Below are 13,589 nucleotides of genomic sequence, written 5' to 3' on the forward strand. Positions count from 1 at the left end.
TGTTAGGCAGAGATTCTTCCCGTTGGGAAGGGTCTGTTGGGGCCCCCATGGCACCTGTACACCTGGTTGTTAGGGAGCCGGACCCCAGGGCGGGGGAAGGAGCTTACAGGAGGTGTGGGGGCCGCTGGGGGTCAGGTACTGATCTGAAATGAAGAGACAGGGGATCCAAAGTCACAGTGACAAGCTGAGCCTCTCCATGTCTGTTTTCATTTGCTTTCTGATGTGGTAATTGCTGAACAGTAGGACTGGCCCGAAGCTGTCTGCACCCCCACTGGACTCCCCAGAGGGCTTCTAACTGTCGGAGACTCAGAGTGCCGCCAGGGCTGGAGCAGGGACCAGTCTGGTCTTTTCCCTGTGGCTGGATGGGCGTGCCTGGGGAGCCTGCATGTGGGCAGGCCCCTGACCCCCCCCACCCCCCAGAGCTGCTTTGGGGCACCTGAGTCTCCATTCTCAACCCTTAGCCGGGGGCAGCTGCCTGCTTACCTCACCCACTGGGCTTTCTGATTACAGTCCTGCCAGGAAAGCACCTCGGGATTGCTGTGTAGCTGTGGATTGGGCAGCTCTCTGCTTCCATGGAAAACAAATCCCCTGCAGCCAGTACCCCCCAGCCCCCAGCTCCGACTCAGAGGCGGGCTCTCTGTACCCCACCTGATCCTGCCCCACCGTCTGCCTGCCCAGGCCCAGGCTCCACTTTCTGAGCACCTGGCTCTGTCTTTCTTCCTGCCTCCCTCTCTGGCTGACCCCAGCCAGGTTTCTGCTGTTTCTTTGTGTTTGGAATCAAGGTGGGGGATCAGATTTGGTTTGATCCAGAAAGCCAGAAGCTTTTGGTGTGTGAAGACGGCGCCGTCTGGGCCAAGAAGACAGCAGGTGGCTGCTGGCTGCTCCCCAGGAGGCTGCGTCAGACGAGGGAGCCTCTGTAGCCAGGTTAGAGGAGCTCTGGCTGAGGGACATGACAGGCCCAGCCACCCTCCCACAGCCCCTCACCCCAAACCCTCAGAGAGTGGCAGAGTGGGGCCCCCGCTCTGGGAGCGTAGGATCCTTCTTTCCTGCCTCAGGCTGGGGTGGCTGCTGAGAGGTAGAGAAGAAAGAACGATTTATGTTGCATGTTTAGTGGCAATCAGATATAGGTGCAGTTTTCTTGAGTGACAGGTGTCACCAAGAGCCCTGGCGTGGGATGGCTAATACAGGGGCTCGTGGGCCCCCAAGGCTACTTCAGCTCCTGCAGCTCCCCTCAGCTATCAGCTACTTCCAAACTTGAGAGGATGTCAGCCTCCAGAGGAAGCCCTTCCCGGGTAGCTGAGGGGTGTGAGGAATGGGGGGACCCCCATCCTCTGCACACCCAGTCAGTGAGGATTGCCATGCGGGGGAGCAGCTCCAGATAGTGACTCTCTACATGAGCCTGTGGGCTTAGAGTCACCGTTTTAGATGTGGGGCAGTGGCCAGTGTTTCACAAGAAGGCCAAGCTGGCCACACAGGCTGTTGGAAGGCCAGAGTTCATTTATTAAACACCAGCCAGCTGAAAAGTGGGATTCTCATGCCAGCAAGTGCTTGGTTGACACACAGCTTGTTGGTGACAGAGCTGGGCTTGCCCTGGTGGCCCAGCATGTGGGTGATAGCCCAGAGGTCACAGGGCACACTTGAGGTGGGGCCTTTCATTGCTCAGACTGTTGTAGGGTACTCCCCAGCTAAGGTATTTGGGGCAGGGATCGCAGGGATGCAGGGAACATCACTGCCTGTGAGATACACGCAGGATGTCATGGTGGCACTGGGACCAGAGTGGTGGCTCTCTGGAGCAAGAAGGAGGCCTGGGTGGCCCGGGAGCATCCTGTGCGCAGCAGAGACTGGCTCTGAGTCCGGCTGGGATGCCCAGGGCCCCTGTGGGGTAGCAGGAGGCAGAGGGCTCCCCGCCCCAGTCCCTGCACCCATCCTGCCTGGCCCCGGAGCCAGTCCCTGGCTGCACATGAGGGGAGGCTGGAAGGGACCTGGACCAAGATGCCTTCCCTCTGCTGCCCCAGTACCGTGCGTCAGCCTAGATAATGTTGGGCCCTTGCCAGGCGGAGCGTGGCGCATTTGACCTTTGAGGCCCCTTGCCCGAAGCCTGGCAGGGGTGCTGTCAGGATGCTGAATTCCCAGATGTCAGGACCGAGGCGCCCAGAGAGCAAGGCCCGAGCCCAGACTTGCAGCTCAGGGCAGCACAGCTGACTCACGGCCGGCATCGGAGCACTGCCGCAGAAGGGAAGGGGCTTGTGGGGCGCCGGGAGGCCTGGACGCCTGGCCCCTGTGGAAGCAGCAGATGACAGGGAAAGCTTCCTTGGCAAGGACTGGGAGCCTCCACAACGCGCCATCCTGGGCCACCCTCCAACCCACACCCCGGAGCGGCGACCAGGGCTGGAGCTAGCAGAGGAGTTGCCTGGGGCCTGCCACGGAGGATAGGGTCCCTCACTGCCACCGCCCAGGGGCTCCAGGCACTCTGACCCCCCACCCCCCTGAGCCATGGCTGTGACTGCAGCCTCATGCAGAAGCCACTAGGGCCCAGGAGCAGTGGGGAGGACTCGCACAGAAGGGAGAGGAAACCACACGGTTGGAATTTCCCTGGAGGTGGGGGGGGCAGGGCCCCAGACCTCAGAAGAGCCAAATGTCAAGCCCTGAGGCGTGCACCAGGTGGAGCCGAGTCCCCAGGCCCAGGAGAATGCCTTTCCAGGGCCTGAGGCTCTCCAGGAGTAAGCAAGGGGTCCACTGAGGTGGTCCTTCTGTGCCAGTTCAGCTCTTGAAAAAAAAGTCTGCAGGGTGTTCTCCTGGGAACCCCCAACCCGCGCAGATGGGGTGAGTTTGCAAGGGTGGCTTTGGGGTTGGCTGGACAGGGGCTGCTGGGCCTGGGGCTGAGCCAGGGTGGGGCCTCCTGAGGCTTTTATGCCCCTGGGTGTTTCTATGCTGTGAGAGATGCTGGCTGCCTCTGCATCATGTCAGCTGCTCAGGAATGTATCATTTAAGAGTGTGTCCCCTCCCTGCTGGTGGCCTCCGGTTTACTGTAGTATCCCGCCTTTTGCCAGTTGGCTTGAGGCTCTCGGCAGAGGCACTGGAGTTGGAAGAACAAGAGTTGGAGGAGCACATTTAGAGCACCCCCTGCTGCTTTGACCTTCCCTGGAGACCATGACCTTGCATGCAAGGGAGCAGGGGCGGGGGCGCGGGTGGCAGGGGCTGCTGCTGACCATCGGCTGCCATATGCTCCCGACCAACCTGCCCGGGGCTTGAGCCTGGGTTCCTTCTTCTCAACAGTCTTGCTGAACCGCCCGCAGGCAGTTCTTGCAAGTGGGGCTCCCTGTGCTGTATCTGTGTGTCCAGCAAGCACTCAATGGGTACGGATGCGGCCTGGGGGGGCTCCTGGAGAGCAGTGTCCAGGTCACCTGCATAGGGGGAACAGCAAGGTGAACGGAGGCAGGGCAGCGGATCACCCCGTGGAGGTCGCTATGTGAGGCCAGAAGGCCAGGAGGCCATGCTGCAGGAAGGGAGGCAGGGTCAGCCTGAGGTTGGGGGGGGGGGGGCGATGGTCCAGGTTCCACTTTTATCACTTGGTGGGCTCTGAGAGCTTCAGGATGTCCACGGATCATAGAGGCATGCCAGCCATGTGGGACTCATGAATCTGCCCTAATCCCTGTGGCGATGGTGAGGAGCCCCAAGCCACAAACACTGGGGCGACTTGTATCCTCAGTGCTGTTTGGCTCTCTTCTTGTCTCATGCCTCAGTTTGACCATCTGTAGGTTAGGGGCAAGGAGGGTCCGGGCAGCCAATGCTATTCCCGTTTCTGTCAGAGCAAAGGCCTTGGGAGACAAGCCCGGGGCCCGGCAGAGGCAGAGGCCCCCTCCTGCACAGGCCCCACAGACACAGAACTGGCAGCTCTGGTGTCGGGACTCTTTCCAGTGATCCAGACACAGGGGCGTGCCGTTCCACTCTTCCCTCCTGATCCTGTCACGGCGGGAAGGCCGATGGCAGGGCCATCCTCATATGTGTCCCAAATTTCCAGTGCATATTGTCTCTCTGGATTTAGTCCTCAGTCCCTCTCACTGCCTGCCTGGATTTTGCCAAAATGCCAGCCACCCCCCATCCAGGCCACTGTCACCCAGATGGGCAGAAGCAGACATATACACTCTCTCTTACACACACGCACACACGCACACATGCATGCTCACAGCCCCTTTGGCTGCTGGGTGAGGGCAGGACTCAGGATTGGGACCTTAACACCCACAGAGCGGCCCCTCACTCTGCCCAGGAGCCATTCCTCCAGCGTGGGCCCTGGCTGGCAGCACTTGCCCTCGTCACTCACCCAGGGCCCAGATGCACACAGTTCCCTTTATCCAAAGGACCTCTGGACCAGGCGCCCTTCTTCCCAGGGCCCATGGCTCAGCAGTGCCAGCCACCAATCCACCCAGCTTGGCCTTCTGTGGCAGGGATAACATGGGATGTGGGTCTGTCCAGAGAGGAGGGGACCCTGATCCCTTTCTGGGCTCTTCTGCGGCTGCAGACAGTCCACCCCACAACCCTCCACCCTGCTCTGGATGGGAAGCAGTGAAGAGAGAAAGGGGCAGAGGTCATGCCCCCTGCCCTCTGCTTTCTAGGTTAGCACCTGGCCTGGTGACCCAACCAGGGAGTGGGTGGCAGGGGCCTCAGTGGCCTGGGCACCCCATGGGAACACTTGACTTGGCTGGCCCTTTGCACAAGCTAAAGTACATGCCGTTGTACTTGGTGCCAAAATTTTTAAAACAACATATGTACAAACAGCACTGGTTCATGCCTATTAGCTGCCTTTGTATTTGGATGAGTGTTGTGCTGTGCTTTGTAGCTTTGATACAGGATCAACTTTGTTTTGGTCTCTCTTCCTCCTGTTAAAGGAATCTCTGTCCATTTCTGTTCTCTGGTGAGACCCACTCCTGACCTCCCAGGGCTTCCTCGTCTTACTTCTGCTCAGACCCCGGGGGCCTCCCCACACCCCCAGCCTCTTCCCCTGGGATCCCAGGCAGCCAAGGGAGTCTCCAGCCCATCCCAGTGACTGGAGCCTTCCTTGGTTCCACAAGAGGAAAAAACCTTACTGCTGGGGACCTAGGGAAGCTTCCAGACTTGCAGCTGGGGGCCCAGGCCGGCCTGCAGCTTAGCCTTCCCGATGCCCTCAGGACCAAGCCTGGGTCCCCACATTCCCTCGAGGCGCCAAGCAGGGTCCGGACCTCCCCAGTGCCCTGCCAGTTTTGGAAGTCCCAGCTCCAGCACCATTGCTATACCCGGAATGGGAAACACCGCGCATGACAACGGACCCCTGTGTACATATCTCCATGTACATAGTTATATATTCTGATTATAAATATACAAAGCATGGCATCTCTTTGGCATTCCAAGTTTTTTTTTTTTTAATTCTGGAAATATGGCTTTAGAAACTTTCTTCCTTTCCCTCTTTTCTATGTAATAAACACTCATGTGACCTTTCTAGTGGCTTCTCAAACCCTTGTGTGCTCTCATTTTTCCAGCTGGTACGCCACTGCCTTGAGGCCTGTCTCTGTGACATCCTCGCAGCCCGCAGGCTGTCCTTCCCCAGGGCAGGCCCGGTGCTCCTTCAGATCCTTGTCCCCCCCCCCCCCCTGTTTTCCTGGGGAGCTGGTACAGCTCACCCCCAAAGGCCCCAATCTTTGGCAATCAGATCCCTTGCAGGGAGGATTTTGCCCACCAAGTCGGGCATTGGGCCCCCATGGGGTTTCCCAGGAACATGGTGCAGATGGGACTCATTTCCTGCTCAGCCGTAGACTGGCTATGGAGGGAACCATCTGGAAGTGTTAGGACAAGGTGAGGAGGACATATAATGAGCCACTGGTTGAGCTGACTTGAGCTGGGAGGGGAGAAGGAGCACTGACATATGCACTCTCTCTTACACACACACACACACACACACACACACACACACACACATGCACACATGCATGTTCACAGCCCCTTTGCGAATCCCAGCTGGCATTTCCTAATGGGGTGGAGGCCCGAAGAGCTTACAGAATCTGTGGATGAAGACAGTATAGAGATTAGATGAACAAATGGGAATTCAGAAAGCTCCTGACAGGCAGATGTGATCCAACAAGAAGAAATCTATGGGCCGAATCTAATGGCCCAATGAAAGAGCTGCCCTGGGCTGTCAGCACCCCACTCTTCCCTCATGCTGGTAAGTCAAGTGCACCAGGAGCCACAGGTGGAGTTCTAGAAGCCTCATGTGCAGAGCTGCAGTCAGCGCCCTGCAGTGGCCATGGAAGGTGGGTCTCCAGGTGTCACCTGGTCCACCCCCCTGTGACAGGCCCCACCTCTTACTGTTTCCTCACAGCAGCCCCAGACCCCTGAGACCGCTGGGTGGGTCCCTTTACACCCCTTACACAGGATGCTCCAGCCTGGCTTGTGGGAGACACTGTCTTCTCAAGGGCCGAGATGCCTTAGAGGGCTTCTGGCTACAAGTGGGTCCATTTCAAAGTCCAGCCTGTCCTGGAGACTCCAGGCTCAACTGGGGTGACCCTCCAGGGCCCCAGACATGCCAGTGCCTCAGGCTGACTGGAATCTGCTAAAACCAAGCCTCCAGGTCCAAGGTGACTGGATGAGCTGAGGCACATCCCAGGATCTTTTTTTGATGCAAATGCTCGCTGTGCTCAGATAGTGCTGGGATGCTTTCTGCCAAGAATGCTTTCTGCAGGTTGTGCAGCTTCAGAGGGGTCCCTGGCTGGGGGGAGTTGGGCTATGTGAAGGCACCTATGCCCCCAAATCCTCCGCACCCCCAGCCCCTGGGCTCTGGGCCAGGTTCGTGTTTGCCTGTCTCCTCCTGTGGGGAGCAGGGGGTGCTAGGAGGAAGGAGGAGCAGGATGGCGTGACCCCGACCCATTCTCCCCTGCCAAAGTGAAGGATGGCTGCCTACCAGGTCACTGAGGCCTTCTCACACAGTGACATAAGCTAGGAATTACTGAAAAGAGGGGGACCCCACAGAAAGAGGAGACAGAGCCAGTGGCTGGCCATGTGAAAGGGGTATGCTTCCAGGGCTCAGGGGCAGCAAGTTACCCTGGGCCCAGGAAACTCGGATACCTGGAGACACGTGACAGACCCGCAGGCCTGAACATCCCCTGGTGGAGGGCCTCCTCATCCTGCCAACAGCATTCAGGGCCCCAGAAGGGCTCTGGCTCTGAGGCCAGTCATCAGACAAGGAGGGGCCTGTGCTCAGAGCTGGAGCCTGCAGCTGTCTTTCCAATCAGAGCTGTGTGTATTTTCATTTCCACCCAAAATAGCTATGTTTAAAAAAAAAAAACAAAACAAAACACAAAACCCCCCTGAACTCTAGAAAGCAAAGAAACTTTTAAAATGTCATTAGTGGAGGAGAGAAGCACTTTGCCAACTCTTAGAGGCTATCCACGTGAGGTTCCAGGCCGGGAGGGGAGCCCAGAAGTCAGGGGATGGAGGACTCCCCTCTGCTGTTGGCTTTTGGGGAAACCTGAAACACATTCAGGATCTTTTGAAGAGGCTGAAGTGGGGATGAATGGGTGTTATCACCAAGAAACCCATGTTGTTGCTCTGAGCATCCTGTTCCCTAGCATCCTGGGTCCCCAGAATCTGCTCCTGCTCCCCGCACCCCCCCTCAAATCCTCCCTGGCTCCTCAGGCCCAGCTCAAGAACTGCATCCCCCAGGGGGTACCACATCCAGCAGGGTGAGACACACTGAGCCTGCTTGCTCTGCCTTCCACCTCTCTGTTCCAGGGGCCACCTGTTCCCCTCATACCACCCATGCGACACTGGGGGAGGCTGCCCATCATTCAACTCCCCCCATCCCAGCCCGATCAATGGCTCGTCCCTCTCACTGAGCTAACCCGCAAAGCTTGAGGTCTTTCCTGAGCTTTATGGGATCTTTCCTTCTTGGTCCTGAGGCCAGAAGCCACCTCTGGCCAAGGTCCCTGCCTTGTAGAGACAGGAGGCCAGACAAGACACCAGCATGCAGAGGGACGCAGAGGGACAAAGCCCTCACTCCTGCCTCCCCTAGGCCTGTCCTAGACTTGCCCCTCCCATCACAAGCCAGCCCGTACTCCCGGTGGCCCCTCCCTGCCTCCTGGGCTCCTTCCTTCCTGTCTGCAAACTGGTTCAAAGTCAGCTTCTCTTGCTAATAACAACAGAGTCCTAACATGGTATTTGCTCCGCAGTCTCCTCTTTCTGCTGGAGAGCCACAGCTACCTAGCACACTGCCACAGCGTGCAGACACAGACACAGACTCGGGCTTTGCATACAGGACGCACACATTCCTCTTCCCCCACATGCACGTGCCAGGCTGGATGCAAATGCACGTGCATTTGCTCTCCACCTGCAACCAGCGATAGAGTTGGCACTTAGGCATTATAAGCTTTCGGCCCCAGCCCCAGTCTCCCACCTTCCCACTCCACCTGTCCCCTCCTATAATGGGGCACAGTATTTATTTATTTATTTATTTACTTATTTATTTATTTATTTATTTATTTATTTATTTATTTATTTAAAAGGTGTTCTTTATTCATGAGAGACCCAGAGAGAGAGAGAGAGAGAGAGAGGCAGAGACACAGGCAGAGGGAGAAGCAGGATCCATGCAAGGAGCCAGACGTGGGACTTGATCCTGGGACTCCAGGACCCTGGGCTGAAGGCAGGCGCTAAACTGCTGAACCACCCAGGGATCTGGGGCACAGTATTTAAAGCAAAAATTATAGGGGCACCTGGCTGGCTCAGCTGGTGAAGCACATGGCTTTTGATCTCCGGGCCATGAGTTCAAGTCCCACGTTGGGTGTAGAGACTACTCAAAAATAAATAAAACTTAAAGAATAAAGAAAAAATGTATACATGCACAGCCATGTTGAATGAAACTTTTTTTCCATATGAAAAGTTCCAGAAAAGGTTAACATATGTGAATAAATGCTTTCTTTCCCATCAACCTGGCAGCAAACATGGGTAGTGCAGGTCCAGGTGGGTGCAGGGCCAGGCAGGACACCTTGGGCATACCGGGAATTGCTATCTGGTTAAAGCATAAGAAACCAGCTTGGAAGTTCCAGGACCAAGACCAAACATCTCCTTGCTGAGCCCATGTGCAAACTGAAGCCAGAGGTTGGCGTTGAGAAGTCCTTGGGAATTCTGAGCAATCCCGGGCCCTCGGGGGTGTCCTGTAGCCCAGCCCTGCTGGACTGCCCACAAAGTAAGGCCCAAGCCTCTTTGCAGAGAAAACAGGGTTTCTCAAACACAAAACTCAGCCCCAGATGGTGGCAAGTCCTAGAATAACTTTATTCCCTCATGCCACCCTGGCCCTCTTTAGGCATGCTACTTTGTCCCGGAAAGGTGGAATTAGGAGCGGTCAATTGCTAATGAGGCGCACCTGCCGCCTTCTACCTAAAATAGAAATTCTTTTCTGTAGAGAGTCCTCTCTGTACCTACTATAGAAACAGGATTTGTTTCCATTGGCTTCCTGCCCGTCGGAAGCATTGGTTACTTAGCCATGCAAATAAGCATGCGCCAACAGGCCTATGGGCTCAAAGAATTGTAGCTCTGAGAGAAGCCAGCCAGACAGAAAGAGAGCAAACATTTGGAAGAAAATGAACAGCCAAGCCTCAGGAAGGGTGGTGGAACTTTGGAGGCTTGACAGGGTTTCCAAAGTATCTTGCGATTTCAGTGAAAGCGTTTCACTTACCAGCTTTGCTCTGGCTTCCTTATGGGACCCAAGAGGCATTGTTCAATGTGGCCACGTGGCAGCCCCAAGGCCTGGGACCCCAGGGCATTTGGGGACAGGGCTGGAGGCCATACCTGAGCCGCACCTTGCCAAGATGGAAAACGCTGGGTGCTAGGCCTCACTGCGGCCTTGGCCTACAGGTCACCAGCCTGCAAAGATTTCCTAAGGCCTGGAGCTGAGGAACTCAAGGTGAGCCCCTGCGACCCGGAGTGTGCAGTCAGAGTCAATCTCAGATTCTCTCTCCAGCCCACAGGAGTCTGGCTTGATGCGTGGAGAAGGGGACACCCTCTCGCCCAAAACTCACCTCCCTGGCTTGCTTTCCAGATTCACTTCTGGCCAATTATGCAGCTGGTGGCCTGCCTGGTTTTGCAGAATCCCATGCACTGGACTTGAGCTAGTAAATGTATCTTTTTTTTGCCATAGTAGCCATATATATTCATTAAAACACTTTGGAAGATAGAGAAAAGTAGTTGAAATAAAGTGTATTTGCTGACTGAAAATTACTTTCTCAGTGGATGTGGCTCTTCTGAGGAACTGTGAAGTCTCAAGGGCATGGCACCCAACCTTCTACCTTTTCTGTGAATTCCTCCACCATCTCCCAGGTAAGTGGTCAGAAATTTCCTTGTAATTCCTCCAATGACTGGGACTCCACCTTACTCCTCCACGGGACGTGAAGACCTGTCACAGTTGTGTTGGTTGAGCCATACCTGACTTTCCTGCGGACGTCTACTCGCACCCCCGGCCCTCACTGTCAAGCTCTGCAGATCTCCCCAGAACCCAGGATAAGAGGAGGGTGCAGGACATCCTCTGTCTCTGCAGGACCACCAGCTCTGTCTTGCATCTACCTCCCCTTCTTTTCTGCACAGTAGACAACCTGTGGCCCCTCGGACCACTGCTCAGGTGACCTGGCTTCCAGACACATCCTGTTCTGATGGAGGAATCCCAGCTCACATGTTTTGGTTGTCAAGGGCTATACGTGTGTGTGTGTGTGTGTGTGTGTGTGTGTGTGTGTGTGTGGAGGGGTGTGGTGCGGAGGGCCAGGGCCCTAGCATGAGCAGCGGGATGGGGTAGAGCCAGGTCACCACAGCTGTGTCTTTGGATGGTCGCTGGCTGCCCCGCTGAGATCTAGACACAGGGATAGAGCACGTGGCACTGGGCACCCACCTCTGCCCCCTGTCATTGCGGCCCCTGCTCCGACCAGGCTCGGGGCCCCACACCCCCTGCACCCTGGACCGCTGTGGGCAGAGGGCAGGCAGCAGACCCTGTGTGAGGCCCCCTGAGCAGCCAGCAGGCCAGAGGCAGGGCAGGGAGTGAGTGGGGAGGAGCAGGACGGCACCCCAGCTGAGAGACCCGCTCCTCCCTGGAGCACCCTGCTATAACAGGCGGGAAGGTTTCTGGAAGCCAGATGACCAGACCATGCTCAGGATGAGTAGGGCCCCCCACCCCGAGCTGGCTGGGCAGAAGCGTGGGAGGACAGGAAACAAGGGGGACACTGGAGTGGCCAGGACCCCATTCCTTCCACATGCGTGGATTTCTGGTTCTGAGAGCATGCCCGTGGAGAACGCTGTGAACAAACAGAACACACTAAGGAAGGGGAAAAACAACAGCTCGCAGGTCTCCGAGGTTGCTCTGTCACTGAATGGGATCCTGTGAGTGCCGCACCCCCCCTTAGGCTCCTGGGGACTTGCTCTGGAACTCTCTAGGTTACATGTCTGGCTGTCCCCAACGCCCCCATGGGGGTGTCTCCTCTAAGTGGGTGGCAGGGGGAACTACGCTCCTTCTGCCACCCCTCCCTCCACCCCAGCCTCCAGCTGCTCAGACCAGGTGTCCCCAGGTGTCCCCCGGCCCCCACACAGCCACAGCTGCCGCAGAGGGGTGCCCACAAACCCTTCTCACACTTCTGCAGCCCACAGCCTGACCTCAGTGCTCCTCTGGCCCAGCCTCCTCGCTTGTGCTTCCTCTCCCCCAAGCCCCCAGCCCCCAGGGGGATCCTGTCACATGCTACCTCCTTGTGCTATGGCAGGAGAACTGTTGAGGACAGCTGCATACCCCACCCTCACCTGGGCCCTACACGGAGCCCCCTCTGGCCACCTGCAGCTGCTGCAGACCTCACATCCTCTTGGTGCCTCAGTGGCTTCGCATGTGATTTCCCTCTACCCCCCAGCCCTTCTGGATAATTCTGGATAAACTGACTTTGGGTGGCACCTCCTCTGCAAAGCCTCTGTGAAGTGGCTTTGTCCCTCTCCTGGGACAGGCACCCTGCCTGTGCCCCCGCAGACCCCCAGCACAACACTCTTCCCAGGGAGTGCACTAGCCTGCTCACCTGTCCGTCTCCATGTACGCCTGGGCTCTGATCCCAGCTCTGGTCCTGCTAGCAGCGTACCTTGCTCACGTTTCCTAATTTACACAACACAGGTAAAGACACCAAGGGTACACACGTCCACTGTTGTGGCGCCCTTTAGGAGGTATGGTATGTGCGCTGCTCACCATCCCCCCTAGCTGTCAGAGCTCCTGACGTCATTGCTGTGGCCGCTGTGGCCCAGCAGGACAAAGGTGCGGCCAGGCTGGGGGAAGCCAGGAAACAGGGAAACTGCCCCAGGGCACTTTGGTGGGCCGTGAGCAACCAGCGAGTGCATGAGCTCCCGCCCCTCTTCCTTCTTCTGGAAGGCTGTCCTGTCCACGACCGTCCGGAAGGGGGCACTGTGCCCTGCAGCCTGCTGTGACCACCTCTGTGGGTGGCAGGCTCCACTTCACTCAGGCAGGTGTGCTCAGAAAGCATGACTTCCATTGAAGTAAAACAGGGCCACTGCCGATGGCAAATTGTCCCAGTGTGATACCATTTGCCCATGATTTGCAGAAACTATTTTTAAAATAACCCAAATCCATGGCGCCGCATTGAAAACCACAGAACTTAGGGATGCTCTGACCCCACTGCCACCCCCCAAAACCGCTTTACTCATTCACAAGTTTGGGATGTAGGGAATGGGAGGTGGAGCAGGGAGCCGACTGCCTGTTAGTTCGCTGCAGGGTGGGGGGCTGCCCAGTGCTCCCCCAGGCTCCCACGCTGGAGCCTCACCCCAGGGGCACTGTGTTTGGAGCAGAGCCCGGGGGAGGGCGGAGCGGTGGGCCCTGCCTGGGCGGCTGGGTGCCCCTCCCTGAGCCAGACCCAGTGGAGCTCACCCTTGGCCACGTGAGGTCTATGGGAAGACAGGAAGGGGCTCTCTCCAGAAACCAACCAACCAGTCCTTGATCTTGGACGTCCAGCCTCTGGAGCCATGAGAAGATAAACTTCTTTTTATTGTTAGGATTGTATCAGACTGGTTTTCTTTCTGCTGGAAAAAAACCCAAACTGCAAGTGCTCACACATGACTGAGGTGCGAAATCTTTTTTCTCACTGAATTTTCTGCCCTGGCCTCACTCCTCAGGGCTGTCTGTGCTGGGTGCACTAAATGCCAGGGGCAGGCCACCGCCGTCGCTGTCGAGGGAGAGAGGGAGATGACCTGCACACTGTGTCCTGGTGTTTGAGAGAACACAATGCAGCCTCTGTGTTTCTGTGGAAGGCACGTGAGCCAGCCCCTGAACCGGCAGGTGAACTTGGTTCTGCCCAGGCTCCAGGGGCTGTGGGGGTGGGGGCAGGAATGACTCTGTGTGTCTGTGCGCTGGGGGTCTCTGGGGGAAGGCAGGCTGCGTGGGCTGTGCTTACGTGCAGGGTCATATGGATTCTAGAGCAGACAGGGCCTCCCAGGAGCTCCTTGGAGGCTGCACCCCCCTGCCCAACTCTGGCAGATTCCAGGTCTTGCCTGCTGGCCATGGGGGCTGGAGCCAAAGCCTGGGTCCTGCAGCTCAGCCTCAC

The sequence above is a fragment of the Vulpes lagopus genome, chromosome 1, assembly GCF_018345385.1.
Source record: "Vulpes lagopus strain Blue_001 chromosome 1, ASM1834538v1, whole genome shotgun sequence".
NCBI classification, from domain to species: domain Eukaryota; kingdom Metazoa; phylum Chordata; class Mammalia; order Carnivora; family Canidae; genus Vulpes; species Vulpes lagopus.